Here is a 25,498-nt window from a genome sequence, read left to right as displayed (position 1 = left end):
AACATTGTCGAAGAAATGTGTATTAACCACGCCAACCATTAAATGACATTACCATATGTTGTCGGCGCGTCGGGGGAACAACATCAAACCAAAAATATTACAAACCATCTCGTTATGTGAACATTGTCGGTTGCAACGATATGTATAACCGCCATCTAATTTACACAATATGCCAAACATTTGTTACACCGTTTTGTGAGTTATCAAAACAATCCATGCTCAGTTTGGAGCGGGCGAGTTTTGAACCTGACCCACCTCTACAACATTTGCCAATGACAACAATAGGCCAATGTCCCCATTCGAAAGATGACCCACTCGATTATATATAAACTCAACATATTTTCCTAGTGGACCAGGAGGGCAGTGGAGGAGTGGCAGAACCTTGAGCGACCTTTTGGTGTGGAACCATCAGTGGGGGAATATGCCAAGATGCTGAAAATATTCCCTTAAAGGGCCAGAGGTGCCAATGTCAGAATTTGACAAGTTGATAGTCATTTTTGCACATTTTCTCACCAGGAGTCCAATTGTGTAATATGTTTCCCCATTTGAGTAGCATAATTTTAGGCAGCCGACAACAAAGAATCTTTGCAGAATCTTGTGGAATCTAAAAGATTCCCTCAAAGGCTGATTTTTTATAGAGGAAAAATGATGCCAACTTTATAGTCATTTTTCATAGAATTTCGCAGGGAGCGTAGTGGTGTGCTCAAAATATTCATCCGAGCAGTGGATTTGTTAGCCATCTTCAGGAAGGAATCTTCGAGATTCCAAAGGGTCCAAAATTTGATGGTGTCAGAAAGGGGAAAAGTTCATAGTCGTTTGACATGATTTCATGCCATGAATTCAGTAGTGCAGTCCATTTCGTCAGCTGACATTCACATTTTTCTTCCATCCCCAATAGTGGAGGTAAATGACGCAATTATGTCATGATTTTTTTTAGATTGCTAAGATGATGTTTTAGTTGTTGCGATCCATGATTACCATTATGTTGAGGGATGCTTGTATGCATAATCATGTGAGAATTTATTAGCTTTTCATGTTGAAGGAGGACCCATTTGAGTGAGAGTTCCTATATGTAGAACGTCTCGTGGAGAGACATGCCACTCTTGTTGAGGGAATTTGCCCATATGAGTGAGAGTTCCTGAGAACGTCTGATGGAAAGACATGCAACTTTGGTTGAGGGTATTCATTCTCGTAATGACAAATAATATACGATATACATCATCATCATTTGCAACATTTAATGAAATGACCTCCCCACTTTTAACACCAGAGCTTGGAGACATAACCCACATTGGGTGAACTTTGTTATCAATGTGTTTGAGTGCTTTGTTTTGATGGATGTCATTATGTTTCATCTTCTTTACAGTATGCACATGTGTCTTTTCATGCTCTTTCATATGAAATTCTGCTAACATCACAGAAGTAAAGGATCTTAGTTAATTTTTGTAGCTAAAGAGACTCAGATCAAGTTTGGTATCAGAGAGGTCTTCTTGCTGATGTGAATTGCGAGTGTGAATGATTGAATGTGCAATAAGAAGGGAAATAAAGAACAAAAAATATGTCTATGGGGACTTCCTCAAGATGGAACACATAGTGGACATAGTGTATGTAGATTATGAGAAGAATCTGGGAAGAAAGGAACAAGAGAAATAAAGAGTAGAGGATAATGCTCCATCTACCCCCTCAAGTGTACATTCATCTTGTTCGTCATCTTCTCATCATTCGAATGAGGAGATCAATCAAAGCCTTCAAGAAGAGAATTCTAAATTGAGGAGACTTTTACGAGAGGAGAAAGAGGAGAAGTAGAGATTGCAGCTTCAACTATGAGCCATAGAAGAGGCCTTGGAAAAATTGAAGTGCAACAAAGGCTTGGAGAATCCATCATCACATATTTTAGAATCGACAACTGAGGTAAACAATGTTGATCGTTCTTCATTTTCATTTTCACATGACACTATTTTTGTTGGAAACATGGAGGTACCCATTTCAGTCACTGACATGAGAATCCTTACAAAGATGGGGTATAAATGAGGAAGATTTGGTGTTAATGGCCAATGAATGAATCAACCATTGGAGGTTGTACAAATACCTCGATTTGTAGGTTTGGGGTACACTAAAGGAGAGTATTAGAAGGCAACAAAAGCTTCCAAGACATTATCGAAACCATCGAAGAAAGAGGATGATTGCAACACATCAAAATCCTCCCATGACAGTGCATATTGTAGAGGAAGAGCGAAGGCAATCTCTCATCGCAAGAATTGCACCAGAGACAGTCAAGAGAGGCATAAACAATTCCAATATTCTAGAGTTCATTTTGATTACAAGCATATTTTTAATGATGAACATAAATCATGGCATAGAAAACCATGTAGTTTTTGTGATTTACATAACCATGTGGTTGGTGAGTGCTAGAAGAGAATGGCAACAAGAAAGAGGATGAAGCTTGAAAGGCCTTCTCCACATCAGGGAAGGAAGCAGGTTAAGCAAATTTGGAGGAAGAATACCTTTTGCAGTCATTGCAATAGAGGTGGTCATCAAAGCACTACGTGTTAGAGGCTCCATCTAGAGCAATTTTCTAAGGACAAAGCATTTGTGAAGGAACCAACCGATGATGATGTTCAGAAAGCATTTGTGACCTTTGTGGCCATAGTTTTTTAAATTAATCGGAGTGAGTTTATTTATTCAACCTTGGTTAGTCTATCCACGAGCATAAATCCATCTAACTCCGGACCTTTGGTTAGTCTTGTTGAGATTGCAACAAGATGATGGAGCTTAGTGAAAAGAGTCGCCTTCACTAAGTGGGCCCGCAGGCTATTTTTGGCGCAAGTCTATTTTTAGACATATGGATCATGTCTATGGATTGCAGGTTGCTGTTTATGGATGATTGATCAAGTTGGGAAAAAATAGATGGACTTCTATTTTTGATGAAAGTGTGAGTGATCAAAGTCAAAAATAGAAAAGTCAAATATTATTATCTCACATTAATATTTGGACTATAAACTTAATCTTATTCTCTTGAAGCACTTCAGTTTGAGCTACAGAAGTGGCACATGCAGCTGTAAGAAGGAAATATACTTTTCTTATGAGTCAGTTGAGTTGTTGCATGCATGACTTCAGTAAGAACTCAATCAGTTGAGTTTGGTGGAGTTGATTGTGGAGTTGATGGAGTTGTGTTCAGTTTAGCTTTGTTAAACTAGTTGTATTTAGTCTAACTGGCAAATAGACTAGAGATGAGTTGGGTGAATTAGTTATTAATTAATTCACAAGTTATTAACTCATAATACAACTAATGAATACATCAGTTAACTCAGTTGCATGTCAGTGCATGTTCAGTTCAACAGGGACAGGTGGTAGAGAATCAGATTGCTATCAGTTGTGACTATAGTTGTGCACCAGATCTTGCACAATCAAGGGATTGAGTATGCCAATGAGTTTGCCCACGTATTTTCCCACATTATAGCTTGTGCTCACATCCAACAAAGTGTGAGTGACTATTTTTCAGGTGAAAAACGAGTTTGGTAAGCCATTCTCATCAGTTCTTGAGCAGGTATTGAGCAGAGGAGGCAGGCAAGCAGTGGAAGAGATTTGGAGATCAGATCTGAGCTGTATTGTGTGTAACAAAGGTGGAGATAATTGTGAGAAGTATTATGCTGTGTAATGTTACATGACTCAATCATTAATATATAGATAGTTGGGGTTTTTAGCGAGATGTTTTCCCCGGGATACATACTGTGTTAATATGTGAATGCTCTTGATGTTTTATTGTTATTGATGCTGCTATATTGTTGATCAACGTAGAGGAGCTTATGTATTGTGTATGGTTTCCGCAATAGTACATGATCAGGATAATCTCCATTGAATATGTGTTAAATTATTCAAAATTTCTACATGGTATCAGAGCGAGCTAGATAATTGTAGAAAAAGTTTCTACATGGTATTGGAGTTGTTGATCATCAGATCTACTATTCAGGAAGTGTTTACATTCTATTTCTTCAAGCAGAGTCTGTAATCAGGCCAGGTAGCCTCTGGATTCATCATTCTTTTGGAAGGTGAGATATCCGGTGAATGCCCATACAGTCAATCTCTGTACGAGAAATATTGTGTTTTCACGAATTCTAGATCGGAGGCGGTTGAGTTTGGAGCTGGTGGAAATCAAATTTGCAGCAGTGTTGTTGAAATGTCTTTCAACGGATTGCAAATGTTATTCCAAAGCAAGAGCGACCTGGCGCTCAAGGATAAACTCAGTAACAATAAAGGTGAGAATGGATCTTCATCAAAGGTATCTGATGAAGAGAATTGTGCTTTGGCTGCCAAAGCAAAGAAGGGGAAGAACGAGAAAGCTTCTCAGTCTGGTGCGAAAGGCAAGAAGCAGGATATGTCCAAGGTGAAGTGTTTTCACTGTCACTAGCATGGACACTATGCCACTAATTGTCCGTAGAAGAAGAAGAACAAGCAGGCTGCTGGATCTTCAATAGGAGAGGCTCTAGCCTCACAGTTTGAGCTTGATTTTTCATTGATCGCATGCTTGGTTTCAAGTGTGATGGGATCAGTGTGGTTCTTGGACAGTGGTGCGTCTTTTCACATGACGGGAGATAGAGATTTGTTCTCTGATCTGGAGGACAAAGATCTTGGAGTGCACATCGAGATGGGCGATGATGGTAGATACAGTGCGACCGGTATCGGTACCATTTCCTTTGAGAGGGAGTCTGGTAAACCCTTTGTATTGAAGGAAGTCATGCATGTTCCAGGATTGAAGAAGAATCTCATCTCAGTGGCGATGTTAGAAGACAAGGGGTATGATGTTGTTTTCAGCGAGGGAAAGGCCTTCCTGCACAGCAAGACAACTGGCGAGACCCGGAAGATAGGGGTTCGAGTGAGGAACCTTTATCAGTTGCATGTAGATGGATGCACAACAATGGCGGGCAAGGCAGAAGGATTGGTGAGCCGGGATGATGCCGAGTTGTGGCACAGGAGATTGGGTCACCTTCACCATGGAGCCTTGAAGATACTGCAGCAGATCACTACAGGGCTTCCTAAAGGCACACTTGCACAGTCAGATCAGTGCAAGGGGTGTACTCTGGGGAAATTTGTGAAAGCCACCTTTCACGAGAAGGATAGTCGCGCCACGACGATCCTTGAGAGAATTCACACAGACGTGTGTGGACCTTTCTCAGTTGCTTCAACAGCAAAACACAGGTATTATGTGGTTTTTGTTGATGATTTCTCTCGTAAGTGCTGGATCTTCTTCATGCAGAAGAAGAGCGAGACATATTCAAAGTTCTGTGAATTCAAAGCACTGGTCGAGAAGGAGTCGGGGAAGAAGGTGAAGGCTCTTAGGAGCGATAATGGTGGTGAATACGTCTCGGACGAGTTCAAGGATTTCTGCAAGACAGAAGGGATTCGTAGAGAGCTCATAGCTCCCCATAACCCACAGGAGAACGGGGTAGCTGAGTGGAAGAACAGAACGATTGTGGGTGCTGCACGGGCAATGTTGCATGATCAGGGCCTACCCCTTCACTTGTGGGCGGAAGCATGCAATACAACAGTTTATGTGCAGAACCGTTGTCCTCATAGGATACTTGGCATGAGTACACCTGAGGAGACTTATTCTGGTAAGAAGCCTGATCTTTCTCATTTGAGTATTTTTGGTGCTAACGTTTACATGCATGTGACGAAAGATGCCAGGAAGAAGTTGGAGCCGACCGCAGAGGTTGGGATATTTGTGGGGTACACTGATACGCCCCACAACTATCGTGTGTATTTTCCAGACAGTGGTAAAACTGTTGTGCGACGGGATATAAAATTTCAGGAGGAGAAAGCCATGAAGTGTTCGCTTGAGAGGGAGCTACACTTGCATGCAGATGAGGAGCTATTAGTTCCTAAGGATGAGCTTCAGGACGTGGATCAGCCACAGGACGAGGTTCATGGAGTGGAAGAGACCACTCATGCAGCGCCAACCATTAGAGGGCGAAAGCGCTTGATAGAAGCTGAGCGACTGGCTCAAGATGCAGAGAAAGTTGTAGGACCACCTACAGCCCAACGCAGGCAGAGACAGTCACCTGATAGGTACACTGGATACATGGCTCTTATGAGCAAGTGTGTTGAGACTGAGCCATCCTATTTCGAGGAAGCTGTGGAGGATCCCGGATGGGTAGACGCCATGGTGGAAGAGTATGATTCTATTGTCAGAAACAGTGCATGGGAGATTTTTCCTAGACCAGAAGGGAAATCAGTGGTGGGTTCGAGATGGATCTACAAAGTTAAGCAGGCAGCTGACGGGAGTGTGGAGAAGTACATGGCAAGATTTGTTGCCCGAGGCTTTTCACAGATTGAGGGGATCGATTATGAGGAGACCTTTGCACCTGTCGCAAGGTATTCTTCCATACGGACGATTCTTTCTCTCTCAGCGCAGATGGGATGGCACATTCATCAGATGGATGTGAAGACTGCGTTCCTCAACGGAGTCATTGAGGAGGAGGTGTACATTGAGCAACCCGAAGGCTTTGAAGTCTTCAGCAGCGAGTCGCATGTGTGCAGGCTCAAGAGAGCGCTGTATGGGTTGAAGCAAGCACCACGTGCTTGGTACACACGGATAGATAGCTATTTCACAGGACTTGGATTCTCCAAGAGCGAGGCAGATCCGAACCTATACCAGATTGTGGTGGAGGGTAAGTTGCTTATCATTATACTGTATGTTGATGATTTGATTCTAACGGGTGATGAGCTGTTGATACTGTCATGCAAGAAGGATCTTGCTACAGAGTTTGAGATGAAGGACTTGGGCCTCCTTCACTATTTCCTAGGATTGGAAATATGGCAGCGCAGTGGTGGACTGTTTGTTTCTCAGGGCAAGTATGCTCGGGAGATACTGGAGAAGTTCAACATGCATGGATGCAAGCCTGTTGATACTCCTCTTCCTGGAGGTTGGAGGAAGGAGGATGCCACTTCGGGAGAAGAAGTGGATGCCACTGTTTATCGACAGTTGGTGGGGTCGCTGATGTATTTGGTCAATACACGACCTGATATATGCTATGCATTTAACCAGCTTTCACAAGCTATGGTTAAGCCTACCAAGCTCTTCTGGAAGGCGGGCAAGCATGTATTGCGCTACTTGAGAGGCACATCGGGATATGGTTTGTGGTACAGACAGGAGGATGAGGTGAAGCTATGTGGCTTCACGGATGCAGATTGGGCAGGGAGCCCAACAGACAGAAAGAGCACATCAGGAGGGGTCTTCAGTATTGGATCGACAACAGTTTCTTGGTACAGCAGGAAACAGAGATCCGTGGCACTCAGTTCAGCGGAGGCCGAGTATATGGCAGCAAGTTTGGTTGCATGCGAGGCTATATGGATGAGGAAGATCCTAGTTGGTTTGTTCGATTCTCATTTGGATCCTACTGTGATTTACTGTGATAACCAGAGTTGCATTAAACTCTCGGCTAATCCTGTATTTCATGATAGATCTAAACATATTGACATCAGGTACCATCATATCAGAGATTTTGTGTAGCGGAGGATCATGTTACTTTCGTACATTCCAACGGAGGATCAGGATGCTGATATTCTGACGAAGGCTCTCACCAGGAGCAAATTCGAGTACCACCGAGGCAGGATAGGGGTTGCTGATAATCCATATCTTGTCGAGAGGGAGTGTTGAGATTGCAACAAGATGATGGAGCTTAGTGAAAAGAGTCGCCTTCACTAAGTGGGCCCGCAGGCTATTTTTTGCGCAAGTCTATTTTTAGACTATGTCTATTTTTAAACATATGGATCATGTCTATGGATTGCAGGTTGCTGTTTATGGATGATTGATCAAGTTGGGAAAAAATAGATGGACTTCTATTTTTGATGAAAGTGTGAGTGATCATAGTGTGAGTGATCAAAGTGTGAGTGATCAAAGTCAAAAATAGAAAAGTCAAATATTATTATCTCACATTAATATTTGGACTATAAACTTAATCTTATTCTCTTGAAGCACTTTAGTTTGAGCTACAGAAGTGGCACATGCAGCTGTCAGAAGGAAATATACTTTTCTTATGAGTCAGTTGAGTTGTTGCATGCATGACTTCAGTTAGAACTCAATCAGTTGAGTTTGGTGGAGTTGATTGTGGAGTTGATGGAGTTGTGTTCAGTTTAGCTTTGTTAAACTAGTTGTATTTAGTCTAACTGGCAAATAGACTAGAGATAAGTTGGGTGAATTAGTTATTAATTAATTCACAAGTTATTAACTCATAATACAACTAATGAATACATCAGTTAACTCAGTTGCATGTCAGTGCATGTTCAGTTCAACAGGGACAGGTGGTAGAGAATCAGATTGCTATCGGTTGTGACTATAGTTGTGCACCAGATCTTGCACAATCAAGGGATTGAGTATGCCAATGAGTTTGCCCACGTATTTTCCCACATTATAGCTTGTTCTCACGTCCAACAAAGTGTGAGTGACTATTTTGCAGGTGAAAAACGAGTTTGGTAAGCCATTCTCATCAGTTCTTGAGCAGAGGAGGCAGGCAAGCAGTGGAAGAGATTTGGAGATTAGATCTGAGCTGTATTGTGTGTAACAGAGGTGGAGATACTTGTGAGAAGTATTATGCTGTGTAATGTTACATGACTCAATCATTAATATACAGATAGTTGGGGTTTTTAGCGAGATGCTTTCCCCGGGATACATACTGTGTTAATATGTGAATGCTCTTGATGTTTTATTGTTATTGATGCTGCTATATTGTTGATCAACGTAGAGGAGCTTATGTATTGTGTATGGTTTCCGCAATAGTACATGATCAGGATAATCTCCATTGAATATGTGTTAAATTATTCAAAATTTCTACAAGTCTATCCCATCGTATTCAAAACTGGCCCAACGAATCGGTTACCGGTCTAACTGGCGGGTTAGCAGGCCCACCGGTTGGAACCAGTAAAAAACCCCAGTCAGACACCCTGTTTGGCAAAAAATTGGAGCTAACTGGTCCTAACCGGCCAGTTTAGGATGGAACCAGCAGGTTTATGGTCAAACCGGCCGATTTTGTCCTAATCTAGCTGGTTTATTGCTAGGGCAAGTATAACCCCCACAAATTGCATTTTTGTGAGTTTTGACGCTGTTTTGAGGGAAATTTAGGGTTATTTTCCTTCAAAAATAGTCCCTTCAAGAAAAACATGCCTATCCTCTCATTTTCCTGACACATTTCTACCCTAACAATGTTGGCAATTAATGGTAATGTTAAATTCTTAAAGTAAATTTCCTTTAAATTTCATTTAAATCCTTTTACTTAAATTTTTAACATTACCATGAAATGACTCAGGATGTTTGAGAGTGGTTTCACCCTCATTGGATTTCATATGGAGAAAGTAGAATTTTAGATCTCACTCAAAATCCAGCAGACTTAATGGTTTTCAGGATTTCATGGTTTGGGGGTAAATAATAAATGCAATTGAAGCTCCAAATGATGAGCAAAACTCATGATCTAGATCCCATTGTGTTGGACGATATTGATCCAACATCAGAATGGGTGGAGGAGACTGAAGAAACTGTGTTTGAGGCTGATTTTGATATCGACATGGCTTTAGTGGGGGATGAAACAGATTATGTGGCGACATCAGAACCAGGATCAGTAGCGGCATCAAGGAAAGGCAAGGAACCAATGGAAGGCACTAGTCATGCAGGTTGACAAATTCGTGCTTCCATTAGGTGCACTTCTATTGTTATTGGTGGCATTGATATTGAGGTTGCAGATCAGGCTAAAGCATCCTCAGACTCTGAACCAGATGATGTCTATGTAGCTCCTAATGATGATCTTGTGGCTAGTAGTGGTGATGAAATTGATGATTGATCATGTGTACATTATAGACTTGTAATAGGCCACTGGCCTCATAGCTTGCAACATTTTTTTTGGACTTTATAGGCCATTTAGAGCCTCATTGCTTATGTATTTTGCTATTTTGTTGATGATATGTATTGCACTCGGTGCCATTTTGATATACTCACCTTTACATGGTATATAAATGAGAAAACTTTGCATATTTTGTCTCTATTGGCTTGGAATCATGGTTTTAAATCTTGAAAATAGTTTTGTTTCATTAAAAATTAATCATTTAATGTATTTTTCTAAAACCGGTTCGTTTAGACCAAACCAGTCCTGGTTATACCGGTTCCGGTCAGTAAACCGGTTCATTAGGTGGACCAGTCCGATCACCGGTTCTGGTTTTAAAAACTATAGTCTATCTACTAGCCTAAATCCATCTAACTCTAGATCTATCATGAGCTCAGAGTGATCAAATCAATATTTTCAAATATTACAACTTTCACTTGGAAATAATATTGTCTTTAAATATTTTAATACATCCATAGAATATGTTTTTTCACTTTAAAGATTGGTTTTACAAATATTTAATTAAAATCAATATTAAAAGATTTTGGAGGAGGATTTTAAATTTTTGTGTTGAATTAACAATTTTCCTTTGATTTAAGAAATGATATTGGCTTTAATAAATTGTAAAGATATTTAAGATTTTACTTACTTTTGAATTTTAATGTGGTAAACAATTTTGTTGAATATAAATTTATGATCCATTCAAATTCAACTTTACTTGTTTATTTATATGGCTATTTAGATTTTTGTTTCAGTGGACATTAACCAAAATTAATTTTTTTATTATTTTTATTTTTTATTTATGTAAAGTTTTCAGCCAACAGAACCATCTTACCAAAAACTTTCTCACAATTTATAGCAAGATAGAGACTTAACCATCTTACCAAAAACTCTCAATTTATAGCGATGAAGCCTCTAACTTTCCTATGACAATTGTTTCATGACTTCAGTGCATAGAAATTGAAATTTTACATCATTCTAAACAACATTATGAGGTAAGTAAGCCCTTAAAAACCTTTACCTGACATTTACATGCGCCAAATGTAGGACCCACCTAACAAGGGTCTTTTAGTGGATACAATTCAACAAGCAGGATGTACAGAGAAAATTCCAAACAGTGTCTGATACTATACCGCATTTTGCTGCCGGGAAAAAAGGTATATTCTACCTTTACGTAGTGGTGTAAATAGCCTTCAGTTGCATATGACCATTCCAATATGCTTTGAGCTGAGCAGCTCAAGAGTATCTGTGAATTGGAATTTGCAACATTATAGTAATGGGATAGAAAACTACCTAATCCATGTGCTTCAACAGTGAGAATCTCTGGCTGCAACAAATATTGTGGCAGCTCAAGGATCTCCCATTAAAGGCATTTTAATATATATGGCAAATACATTCATAAAGGCAGCCTCTAGACAATACTATGAACACTGGTATTTAGAATGTTGAGTTGGACCTCCTAGCCCACATGTATGCATCCAACTTCTCCCAAATCTCTATTGCTGCAGCTTTATCTTGATGCCGCTTATGTTTGCTAATCTGCAGGTAAATTACACGAGCTAAACAATAAGCATACAAAATTAATGGCAAAATAAATGAGCGTACATGATACAATAAGCTCTAATAGACTGAAATTTATCCCATCATCTGGAACAAGACAAATCCATAAGCAGCATGTTATAGAAGCAGAGCTCGGAAACTTGAAAATACTCGAAACAGTAACAAAAAGGTCTAAATCTCATACCGAAACTATCTTCACATTCCACTACCTCGCAAATTTAGCAGACTCCACACTGTCATCTTCAAAGCGAATGTAAAACCCCAGGACTGTAAACATCAACACCATCTATTAGATATTGACATACCATCCGCATGACATTACAATTGAAAAGAAAATCCAATAAATCTTGATCACCTTACCTCCTGCAACAAAGCATTGAGTTTGAGAATTCAACCCATGGTGTTTGTGGGGTCGGATGGACGCAGGAAAATTAAATAGGAAAGGAAAACTTACTTTTATTGAATATCTCTACATGGTCCTTGAAAGGCCAATCCTTGAACTGCCATTCCTTCCCAAGCACGAACACCGCAACGACACGACTCCAGTCACTGGGCGACAATGCGGATGGTTTATCCCTCACCTCAAACGTAAACCCTGTCCTGTCACGGCCACTCTTCCTCTGGATAGTAATACACTCTGGCTTCTTGAGCATCTCCTTCACCTTGGCATCAGGGGTATGGTAAACCCCATCCTCCAAAAATTCCTTCACATTGTACATATTCAAGAGGGTCTGGAAGGCACTGGGAACAAGAATTATAGGCACACCCTCACCAACACTACTGCTGTTACATTTAATGCCAACATTAAATGCTGAGGATAGCCTGGGATTTCCCTTCAACCCATCGTTCTGCTTACTGTATTTTCCCCCAATATCAATCCCAAGATCCTTCTCAAACCCTTTTTCTTCAAAGGGTCTCTTGATGCCCTTATTGGGTGTCTGTAAATTTTCCTTTTTTGGCACTTTTCTGAACTCAGGAATAACTTAGCAAGGATAGAAAAATGGGACTTGGGGAAGGTGAGTAAGATAATGTATATTATGCGGTTTGGGGGTTGTCCCCCCCCACAAATAGTTCCACTTTCCAATGAGAGTATTAGAGTTTTTGAAGTCTAGGCTTAGCTTCTTAGGTAAGTTTTTTCTTGATTGGCTTTGCACTTCCTATTCCTTATGTCATCCTCATTTGGATAATAATTTTACTCTTTCGACTCTATTCATTTTCAAGATAAAAATAAGCCCACTCACTCTTCCAACCTTTGCAAGTGAGATAAAGATACTCAAGCTTAAGTTGATGAACCCATTCTCTAGCTAGTGATCTCTTAACACATCTTTCTTTCCAAACAAACCTTTTAGAGTAATCTAGATCTCGTTGGGTGAACTTGTTGAATCAATGTGAAAATGAAGATCGAGACATATAGGTAGACACAAAAGGTCGCGATAATTATCATAATAATAATCCATGAAATATCTCTAGCAAGGGGGGTAGGGACCTACTATAGCATTGTCAATGTCTTTCTCCATCTAGGACTTGTCCCCTTTATCTGGATGGAGGATTACTCACTTGTAGGAGTAGCGTGTTTGTTTCAACAAGATAAATATGGGAATTTATTGAGGATGGGACTTTGAGGCTACGTATAGATTTAAGATAGTTGAATAAAGTCACCCTAAAAAAGTAATATCTGCCAAGAATTGATGAGCTCTTTGACCAACTCAAAGATGCCATATATGATAAGTGTAGATCCTATTTAAGGGCCATCACTCTACCTCGAATCCATTACAGTTGATTCATAGTCAATTCTAGATACAGAGCCCCATCAATTAGGGTTATACCAAAATGAATTTTTTTTGGAAAAAACTCTCTTTCATTCGTTAGAGGAGGCATCTATGGGCTTCAAGGATGAAGCAAGAGATGGATGACTTCAATTGAGGTTTGTAAGGATCATAATAAGAGGAGGAATTCTAACTACTACAATAATTGTAATTCATCAACCAATATTAGGAGGAGCTGATCCAGGTGGATGTTGGTCGCCACCCACCTATCCCACTTAGACCCCCACAACTGTCTCTTTCAGCTTTTTAGTTTCCTTATTTGTAGCACAATTTACTATTTTTAGCCATTTTTTGGGTCCTGAACTTCTGAAGCCATTCTGAGGCACTAAACGACATTTTTTAGGAAATTTGGGAGCAACATGGGTCCATGGATCGATGTTTATCTTCCCAAAGTTATAGTTCTCAGATAGTTCTTTCTAACGAACTATTGTACGCATCAAACAGAGATCGGGTGCTAAAGTTATGACCCCAGGAAGTTGATGTACCAATTTACCCAAAACAGGGCCCACAGTTTGGCGTTTCATCTCCTAGGGTTAGGTTTTTGGATGTTAAGGGTTTTCCATTGTTTCTCAACAATAAATAGGCCTTCAAGCCTCATTGTAACACAGTTCAGGGGCATGTAGCTACCACATATCTTCTTAGAAATAAGCTACCATCGCCCTAGCTGGTTTATTTCCATTTCTGTTTGTAAGCATATTTCAGTATTTTACATTAATGAAATGAAGTATTATTTCTGTTGCATATCTATATTTATGGTTATTTCTATAATTTGTTGCATTCTTGTTTAAATCTGGATCAGTGGTATCAGAGCAGTCTGCTTTTTTCTATTTTTCTTTGCATGTCCCCGACGAGGTCGGGATATAAGGAGTTAGGGCTTGAACTGGTCGAACCTTTGCAAGACCAGCCTTGAAAATTCCGACGGCCTCCCATGGCGGATGAGAAGAAAGACGAGGGGGCAAGAGATCCTATCAAAATCTTGCTCGAAGAAGCCCTCTAGCGGAAAAAGAACGCGATGATGGACAACTTTTCCCATATCCTTCAGTGGCTACCTAGAGGCGACGCATCGGCTTCCAACAGATAATCTGGAAACACCACACCGTTTAAGGTACAAGTTAATTTTGAAATCCCCATATTCTAGGGTCAAATAGACGTAGATGCCATCGATAAATGGTTAAATATGCTAGAGGGTTATTTTTTTGTTGATTTTTCTAGTCGAGAAAAGATTATTTTTGCTCTTCTCAAAGCAGCCCCCCACGTCAAGGACTGGTGGGAAACCTACTGCGAGTAGAAGGATGAAAGTACAGGCTCACTTTTTTCAGCCGCACCCACTTGGAATTCATTCCAAGATGTCGTCAAGGAGTAGTACTACCGTGTCAAAAGCTATGAGGACAAATACATAAAGTGGACCACGCTGTGGCAGGGAAGGGACCAAGATGTGCCGGAGTTCACAAAAATTTTTCATACCCTTCACACACAGTTGGGTATCAAGGACTCTGAGCTACATTTGCTACTCAAATTCACGACTGCCTACACAGGCACATCCAGGAAGAGATGGAGTTCCTGAACATCTCCTCGCTCGGCAGGGCGTACCGATACGCTGTCAAAATCGAGCAAAAGTTTAAACAGAAGAAGCAAGACTTTGGATTTGTGAATCCGAAGCAAGGGAAAGGCTTCCCCAAATTGCAGAAACAAGGACAAAGCCAAGATGGGGCAACCTAGACAACCGTCGATGCCACAAGAAAAGAACAACACCACGAAGTCAAAGAAGGACACAGGAAAGTGGTGAGAGTTCCACAAGAGCTCCACTAACAACACAAGTGAATGTCGGACCAAGCAGTTACTGGTGGCCGAGTTAAAGGCTTCCGAATCAGATGCATGTTCTGACCTTGAGTTAGAACCCCACAAGGGGAATGGCAAAGGGAAGTAGATCATTGAAATGAAGCCTAGCGCCACTGTTGCCACTTCCAAGATCCAGAAGAATGAGCCCGAAGATCCAGAGGAGGGGGAGCGTATCTTCCACTCACATATGTGGGTGAAGGGTTCGCCACTACAATTCATTATCGACAGTGGCAGCCAAAGGAACCTCATTTCAGCAGAGGTCGTGAAGCGGTTGGTCCTACCGACTACACCACACCCGCAACCGTACAGTATCAGGTGGCTTCACCAAGGACGAGATCGTCGAGTCCGCCAGCAGTGCTGCCTTCCCTACAGCATCAAGTCCTTTACAGATGAGGTATTGTGTGATGTTGCACCTCTTGATGTTTGTGATGTACTATTAGGCCAACCATACTTATGGAGGCAACATTATGTGTATGAGTCAAGGCCTCACGCTGTTATTATTACTTTGGGTAATTCATTATACAGGATACGGAGGTAGCCCCACCTACCGCCACCTCTTTGATCGCTGCCAAGAAAGGAAGCAAGCTCATCTCATAGAATATGTACTCTTGTGATCTCTTGTATTCGAGTAAAACCAATGGGAGAATGTTGGGTATGTGTTATATTCTTTTCGCAACTAGGTCCACATGCAATTCATCTGCACCAGGTGCAATGAGGTGCAGGGGGGGGGGGTCATAATGAGGATAGAGCCCTTGAAATTTGTTGGGTGCCTTTTTGCGCTTGCTTTTTGGCAATGTTTCGATGCATGATGGTTCAGCCAATGGTTTTTTAATTCTGGCTAAGAAATTAAGGTTGTAGTATAATCCAGGTTAATGGATAATCAATGAATTTGCTTGATGACAAAAGTTAGGTGTGACTCTAAATGGTTTTTTGGTTTTCTTGATTTGGTTTTCTAGGGAAAATATTAGTGTAGTATGTGATTGTCATTGTTTTAATTTTCTATTTCATATATGTATGCATTACATTGTTGTATAAGGTTTAAAACTTACACCCAAAGACTTGCAAAGCTCTCAAGCCATAGTTAGAGGCTCTTTTTAATAGAATTTTCTATGCCATTAGTTCAAATGGATTGTTTGTATCCTCTCCACAACTTGCCTTTAGAGTAAAATAATGAAAATCTAAAATATATGAACACCCCCTAGTCCACAAAGTTATTTAGGTCCCTAATACACCCTATCAATGAATTCAAACTATAACTTTTATTGACCAACAAGTCCTTGACTTGTCTAAACATCTTTGAAGAAGGAACCTCCTTAAAAGAATATAAAGAACGATAACTTGTGAGAACGATTGAAAAGTTTGAATTTCTTGATAAACAAATAATCTATTACTATAAGACAATGAAATGCCCCACATAAAAAGAAAATGCAAGTTCCAAAAGGCTTTAGTTTTGTCTTATTGGACCAATTTTGAAGACAAACTTTAGTTTTGTCTTATTGGACAAATTTTGAAGACAAACTTTAGTTTTGTCTTATTGGACAAATTTTGAAGAAAAAATGTAAGATCTTCCTTGTTCCCCGGGTCCCTTTGGTTCAACCATTTGTGTAGAAATTTTGAATAATTTAACACATATTCAACAGAGATTATCCTGATCATGTACTATTGTGGAATACATACACAATACATAAGCTCCTCTACGTTGATCATCAATATAGCAGCATCAATAACAATAAAACATCAAGAGCATTCACACATTAACACAGTATGTAACTCGGGGAAAGCATCTCGCTAAAAACCCCACACTATCTGCATATTAATGATTAAGACCATGTAACATTACAAAGTACAATGCTTATCACAAGCAATCCAGTACCAACTCCACCTGTTACACACAATACAGCTAAGATCTGATCTCCAAATCTATTCCACTGCTTGCCTGCCTCCACTGCTCAATACCTGCTCAAGAATGAATGAGAATGGTCTACCAAACTCGTATTTCACCTCCAAAGAATCACTCAAAATGTGTAAGACGTGAGCAGAAGCTACAAACTAGGCAAATACATGAGCAAACTCATTGGCATACTCAATCCTTTGATTGTGCAAGATCTGATGCACAACTATAGTCACAACTGATAGCAATCTGATTCTCTAACACCTGTCCCTGCTGAACTGAACATGCACTGACATGCAACTGAGTTAACTGATGTATTCTATAGTTGTATTATGAGTTAATAATTAGTTTAACAACTCATTATTAGTCTATTTGCAGTTAGACTAACTACAACTAGTTTAACCAAGTCAAAATGAACACAACTCCATCAACTCCACAATCAACTCCACCAAACTCAACTGATTGAGTTCTAACTGAAGTCATGCATGCAACAACTCAACTGACTCATAAGAAAAGCGTACTTCCTTCTGACAGCTGCATGGGCCACATCTGTAGCTCAAACTGAAGTGCTCCAAGAGAATAAGATCAAGTTTATAGTCCAAATATTATTATGAGACAATAATATTTGACTTTTCTATTTTTGACAGCCAGTCTAAAAATAGACTTTGATCATCCACACTGTGGTCACCCACACTTTGGTCACCCACATTGTGATCACTCACACTGTGATCACCCACACTGTGGTCACCCACACTGTGATCATCCACACTGTGATCAAAAATAGAACTTGCGCCATAATTTTCCTGCGGGCCCACTTAGTGAAGGCGACTCTTTTCACTAAGCTCCATCATCTTGTTGCAATCTCAACACTCCCTCTCGACAAGATATGGATTATCAGCAACCCCTATCCTGCCTCGGTGGTACTCGAATTTGCTCCTGGTGAGAGCCTTCGTCAGAATATCAGCATCCTGATCCTCCGTTGGAATGTATGAAAGCAACATGATCCTCTACTGCACACAATCTCTGATATGATGGTATCTGATGTCAATATGCTTAGATCTATCATGAAATACAGGATTAGCCGAGAGTTTAATGCAACTCTGGTTATCACAGTAAATCACAGTAGGATCCAAATGAGAACCGAACAAACCAACCAGGATCTTCCTCATCCATATAGCCTCGCATGTAGCCAAACTTGCTGCTATATACTCGGCCTCCGCTGAACTGAGTGCCACGGATCTCTGCTTCCTGCTGTACCAAGAAACTGCTGTCGATCCAATACTGAAGGCCCCTCCTGATGTGCTCTTTCTGTCCATTGGGCTCCCTGCCCAATCTGCATTCGTGAAGCCACACCTCATCCTCATGTCTGTACCACAAACCATATCCCGATGTGCCTCTCAAGTAGCGCAATACATGCTTGCCCGCCTTCCAGAAGAGCTTGGTAGGCTTAACCATAGCTTGTGAAAGCTGGTTAACTGCATAGCATATATCAAGTCGTGTATTGACCAAATACATCAGCGACCCCACCAACTGTCGATAAACAGTGGCATCCACTTCTTCTCCCAAAGTGGCATCCTCCTTCCTCCAACCTCCAGGAAGAGGAGTATCAACAGGCTTGCAACCATGCATGTTGAACTTCTCCAATATCTCCCGAGCATACTTTCCCTGAAAAACAAACAGTCCACCACAGCGCTGCCATATTTCCAATCCTAGGAAATAGTGAAGGAGGCCCAAGTCCTTCATCTCAAACTCTGTAGCAAGATCCTTCTTGCATGACAACATCAATAGCTCATCACCCGTTAGAATCAAATCATCAACATACAGTACAATGATAAGCAACTTACCCTCCACCACAATCTGGTATAGGTTAGGATCCGCCTCGCTCTTGGAGAATCCAAGTCCTGTGAAATAGCTGTCTATCCGTGTGTACCAAGCATGTGGTGCTTGCTTCAACCCATACAATGCTCTCTTGAGCCTGCACACATGCGACTCGCTGCTGAAGACCTCAAAGCCTTCGAGCTGCTCAATGTACACCTCCTCCTTAATGACTCCATTGAGGAACGTAGTCTTCACATCCATCTGATGAATGTGCCATCCCATCTGCGTTGAGAGAGCAAGAATCGTCCATATGGAAGAATACCTTGCGACAGGTGCAAAGGTCTCCTCATAATCGATTCCCTCTATCTGTGAAAAGCCTCGGGCAACAAATCTTGCCTTGTACTTATCCACACTCCTGTCAGCTGCCTGCTTGACCTTGTAGATCCATCTCGAACCCACCACTGATTTCCCTTCCGGTCTAGGAACAATCTCCCATGCACTGTTTCTGACAATAGAATCATACTCTTCCACCATGGCGTCTACCCATGCGGGATCCTCCACAGCTTCCTTGAAAGAGGATGGCTCAGTCACAACACACTTGCTCATTAGAGCCATGTATCCAGTGTACCGATCAGGTGACTGTCTCTGCCTGCGTTGGGCTGTAGGTGGTCCTACAACTTTCTCTGCATCTTGAGCCAGTCGCTCAGCTTCTGTCAAGCGCTTTCGCCCTCTGATGGTTGGCGCTGCATGAGTGGTCTCTTCCACTCCATGAACCTCGTCCTGTGGCTAATCCACGTCCTGAAGCTCATCCTTAGGAACTAATAGCTCCTCATCTGCATGCAAGTGTAGCTCCCTCTTAAGCGAACACTTCATGGATTTCTCCTCCTGAAATTTTATATCCCGTCGCACAACAGTTTTACCACTGTCTGGCAAATACACACGATAGTTGTGGGGCGTATCAGTGTACCCCACAAATATCCCAACCTCTGCGGTCGGCTCCAACTTCTTCCTGGCATCCTTTGTCACATGCATGTAAACGTTAGCACCAAAAATCCTCAAATGAGAAAGATCAGGCTTCTTACCAGAATAAGTCTCCTCAGATGTACTCATGCCAAGTATCCTATGAGGACAACGGTTCTGCACATAAACTGCTGTATTGCATGCTTCCGCCCACAAGTGAAGGGGTAGGCCCTGATCATGCAACATTGCCCGTGCAGCACCCACAATCGTTCTGTTCTTCCGCTCAGCTACCCCGTTCTGCTGTGGGTTATGGGGAGCTATGAGCTCTCTACGAATCCCTTCTGCCTTGCAGAAATCCTTGAACTCGTCCGAGATGTATTCACCACCATTATCGCTCCTAAGAGCCTTCACCTTCTTCCCCGACTCCTTCTCGACCAGTGCTTTGAATTCACAAAACTTTGAATATGTCTCGCTCTTCTTCTTCATGAAGAAGATCTAGCACTTACGAGAGAAATCATCAACAAAAATCACATAATACCTGTGTTTTGCTGTCGAAGCAACTGAGAAAGGTCCACACACGTCTGTGTGAATTCTCTCAAGGATCGTCGTGGCGCGACTATCCTTCTCGTGAAAGGTGGCTTTCACAAACTTCCCCAAAGTACACCCCTTGCACTGATCTGACTGCGCAAGTGTGCCTTTAGGAAGCCCTGTAGTGATCTGCTGCAGTATCTTCAAGGCTCCATGGTGAAGGTGACCCAATCTCCTGTGCCACAACTCGCCATCATCCCGACTCACCAATCCTTCTGCCTTGCCCGCCATTGCTGCGCATCCATCTACATGCAACTGATAGAGGTTCCTCACTCGAACCCCTATCTTCCGGGTCTCACCAGTTGTCTTGCTGCGCAGGAAAGCCTTTCCCTCGCTGAAAACAACATCATACCCCTTGTCTTCTAACATCGCCACTGAGATGAGATTCTTCGTCAATCCTGGAACATGCATGACTTCCTTCAATACGAAGGGTTTACCAGACTCCCTCTCAAAGGAAATGGTACCGATACCGGTCGCACTGTATCTACCATCATCGCCCATCTCGATGTGCACTCCAAGATCTTTTTCCTCCAGATCAGAGAACAAATCTCTATCTCCCGTCATGTGAAAAGACGCACCACTGTCCAAGAACCACACTGATCCCATCACACTTGAAACCAAGCATGCGATCAATGAAAAATCAAGCTCAAACTGTGAGGCTAGAGCCTCTCCTGCTGAAGATCCAACAACCTGCTTGTTCTTCTTCTTCTGCGGACAATTAGTGGCATAGTGTCCGTGCTGGTGACAGTGAAAACACTTCACCTTGGACATATCCTGCTTCTTGCCTTTCGCACCAGACTGAGAAGCTTTCTTGCTCTTCCCTTTCTTTGCTTTGGCAGCCAAAGCGCAATTCTCTTCATCAGATACCTTTGATGAAGATCCATTCTCACCTTTATTGTTTCTGAGTTTATCCTTGAGCGCCAGGTCGCTCTTGCTTTGGAATAACATTTGCAATCCGTTGAAAGACATTTCAACAACACTGCTGCAAATTCGATTTTCCACCAGCTCCAAACTCAACTACTTCCGATCTAGAATTCGTGAGAACACAATATTTCTCGTACAGAGATTGACTGTATGGGCATTCACCGGATATCTCACCTTCCAAAGGAAGGATGAATCCAGAGGCTACCTGGCCCGATTACAGACTCTGCCTGAAGAAATAGAATGTAAACACTTCCTGAATAGTAGATCTGATGATCAATCCTCGCTTGATATCCTGTAAAAATCTCTTCTACAAATCAAGCAGCTCTGATACCATGTAGAAACATTTTCTACAAATCATCTAGCTCCGATACCATGTAGAAACTTTTTCTACAATTATCTCGCTTTGATACCATGTAACATTACAAAGTACAATGCTTATCACAAGCAATCCAGTACCAGCTCCACCTATTACACACAATACAGCTAAGATCTGATCTCCAAATCTATTCCACTCCTTGCCTGCCTCCACTACTCAATACCTGCTCAAGAATGAATGAGAATGGTCTACCAAACTCGTATTTCACCTCCAAAGAATCACTCACAATGTGTAAGACGTGAGCAGAAGCTACAAACTGGGGAAATACATGAGCAAACTCATTGGCATACTCAATCCTTTGATTGTGCAAGATCTGATGCACAACTATAGTCACAACTGATAGCAATCTGATACTCTAACACCTGTGCCTGCTGAACTGGACATGCAACTGAGTTAACTGATGTATTCTATAGTTGTATTATGAGTTAATAATTAGTTTAACAACTCATCATTAGTCTATTTGTAGTTAGACTAACTACAACTAGTTTAACCAAGTCAAACTGAACACAACTCCATCAACTCCCATCAACTCCACCAAACTCAACTGATTGAGTTCTAACTGAAGTCATGCATGCAACAACTCAACTGACTCATAAGAAAAGAGTACTTCCTTCTGACAGCTGCATGGGCCACATCTGTAGCTCAAACTGAAGTGCTCCAAGAGAATAAGATCAAGTTTATAGTCCAAATATTATTATGAGACAATAATATTTGACTTTTCTATTTTTGACAGCCAGTCTAAAAATAGACTTTGATCACCCACACTGTGGTCACCCACACTTTGGTCACCCACATTGTGATCACTCACACTGTGGTCACCCACACTGTGATCACCCACACTGTGATCAAAAATAGAACTTGCGCCATAATTTGCCTGCGGGCCCACTTAGTGAAGGCGACTCTTTTCACTAAGCTCCATCATCTTGTTGCAATCTCAACAATTTGTTGGTGTCACACTAAACTTGTTGGATAAAAGGTCACTAAAGAAATAAATGATGAGTCGATTTCTCGACCTTCCTGTAGAGCGCACAAAAACTCGTTCAATGTATATTTCTTTTCTACCATGCCTCCCAAGTTTGTACTTTGTTCTATAGTGCAAGCCACATAAAGATCTTATTCTTCTTTGGCACCTTAACCTTCCAAATTCTCTTCCACCAAGAGACCAAGAGTAATAATTTCCCATTAGTAAATGTATTAAAAACTCTTTCTATGTCTTGCTATTTCATAATAATAAATATTAATAATCTAATTTTAAGGTCACAATCAATTGAGACACCAAATTGGTGTATGAGACCCTCTTGTTTGTGGGACAAGGGACCCTCCTCTAAACATGGATTAGACTACTAAAGTTTACAGAGGTGTGCATATGTCATACTCTACCTTAATTTGTTTTAGCTTTATATTTATTAAGTACTAAAAATAAACCAAATCTTTCTCAATGTAATTTTTTTAACTATATAAAAATTTGAAAATAAGATTTTCAGCTTAATATTTAGTAAATATAGAATTAAAATGAATTTAGATTAATTTTATTATTTTATTGATTAAGTTAATTTACAATTTTTTAAAACTAAAAGTATGTATATATAAATAGATGTTACAATCTTTCTTACATTGAGTTGTGTAATATGTCAATATAATTATTGTAGAGAGATATATTTTTATAGTGTAAAATGAGGGAGTTGTTTTCACCTAATTTTAAATTATAAAATAACAAAAAAATTAATTATATTAAAAAATACATGTAGACATAGAAATAATTGTTATTTTTTTTTTTAATTTACTATTAATAATAAAGATTTACTTTTGAAAAAAGAATAAAAAAGAGATGTGAAGCCATAAACAATAAATAAATAATTATGTACATATAAATATGGAAAAAAATTAAACAAAAAATAAATAAATACATATATGTACATGACAATGTTTAAAAAAACCAATATAAATCATCTTAAACCCAAATTTATCATGTGCAAAGAGATCATATTTTTTAAAATGTAATTTTATTAAAATCATTTAAAAAGAAATAATTAATACATTACATTACATTAAATTGTTTCCTTTTAACCTTTGAATTCTCTTATTAACCATTTCTTACACCTTTTTAAACATATATGTACTCTATTAGTTTTTAAATTTATATGTACATTTTTAAACTATCGGGAACATGTTACGAACAATTTATTAGCTTGTAAGTTTCCATACAAGATTCCGGAACAACTTTGTCATCTATGTAAAATCAATTTTTTCCTAATATAAATATTACCACCTAATTTACCAAAAAAAAAAAAATCTTATATGCACTCTTTTCAAATCATTGTATTTCATTTGGTGAATATTTGATTTGAATTAAACTATTTCATAATTAAAATGTCATTAAAGGCTTTTATTGATTTGACATGTTATCATTAAACACATCTTAATATCAATATTTATGATCAAATTTCAATCAAATCTCACGAGTGGTGAATATTTGATTTGAATTAAACTATTTTATAATTAAAATGTCATTAAAAACTTTTATTGATTTGACATGTTATCATTAAACTATTTTATAGTTAAAACGAATTAGTTTTTTTTGTCAAAATGTATTTTTTACAAGTTAATATGAAAGAAATGTGTAACTCTTATGTTCACGTTAATAATTAAAAAATATTTCAATATTTCTAAACGTAAATTATTTTAATATCTATCTTAAATAAACTATTCTAAGATCAATTTTATCTAAATAATATAAAGAATGTAATTGAAAACAACAATTTTTTTATTTAAATTTTATTTAAAAATGTTTTTATATCTTAATACTATCGAGATATATCATTTTTTAAATGTTTAATATAGGATTGGAATAAATAATATAAAAAAAGTAATTGAAAACAACTAGTTTTATTTAAATTTATTTAAAATTGTTTTAAAATTGTTTGTATATCTTAATACTATGGAGGTATATCATTTTTTAAATGTTTAATATAGAATTGGAACGTGACGTTTAAAAAATTGTTTAAATGTCAATCATTCATATATATATATATATTAAAAAAATGATAGCTTGTATTTAAAGGGAAATAAAGCCTCTAAAAATAGCACAATTCCTCAAGGAGAAAGTGTAAAACTATCACAACTAGTCCAAGAAGTTAATGACACAAACGAGAATAATTTTTTCATGAATTAAAATAATATTGTAGTCTATTTTATCTCCCCAAAAACCTCGACAATCAAGAAAAATAACACATAATCCACACTGAGAATAATTTTTCCATGAATTAGAATAATATTGTAGTCTATTTTATCTCCCCAAAAACCTCGACAATAAAAAAAAAACACATAATCCACACTGATAGTAATAGTTCACCACGCGCATCTTTTACAAACAAAACATTATTTATAACAATAAATATATCATTGGTCAATCACAAACACGTTTTCTCAAAACGAAAATGTATGGAAATGTTTACCTATTGTAAATGCACGAAAATGCTATGGAAATGCTTAATTCTTGTAAATGCATTTCCGCAAACGAAAATGCTATGGAAATGCTTAATTCTTGTAAATGCATTTCGCAATGTGATGGTAGAGTTGGAAGTGTGATGGCCTCCCGCCGTTTTTATCTCCGCTCGACTGTACCCGCGTCCTGGGTGAACTTTATGGTTGACTTTAATGAACTGTACGCTTCCTTGGTATTCGGTTTAGGGTTTCGCCAGGCTTCACCAGTTACCCACCTACACTTGCCGGTTCCCTTGCATATACCTTACCTTTTGCCAACTCTAATCATTCCATTCGTCACTTTCGCTCCTCCTGCGCCGAAAACGTTGGCTCTGCAACTGTATGGGAACTCCTGTTCTTCGTG

At 39.6% G+C, this 25,498-nt stretch overlaps 1 pseudogene across 1 annotated transcript; it reads right to left on the bottom strand.

Moving 5' to 3' along the window:
* Positions 1 to 11,617: 11,617 nt before the first annotated feature.
* Positions 11,618 to 25,207, bottom strand: LOC149255239 (protein CDC73 homolog pseudogene; annotated as a pseudogene). The gene is made up of 3 exons (XR_016265500.1): positions 25,107 to 25,207; positions 11,884 to 12,395; positions 11,618 to 11,696 (listed from the first exon to the last, which is right to left on the bottom strand). The product of XR_016265500.1 is annotated as a protein CDC73 homolog pseudogene (transcript).
* Between the last annotated feature and the right edge of the window lie 291 nt (positions 25,208 to 25,498).

Source organism: Pinus tabuliformis, chromosome 7, assembly GCF_031772625.1.
Source record: "Pinus tabuliformis cultivar Carrire ecotype Pingquan chromosome 7, CPIR1, whole genome shotgun sequence".
Taxonomy (NCBI): Eukaryota; Viridiplantae; Streptophyta; class Pinopsida; order Pinales; family Pinaceae; genus Pinus; species Pinus tabuliformis.
Note: the sequence above shows the minus strand (reverse complement) of the source record. Positions and strands in the feature narration are given on the sequence as shown.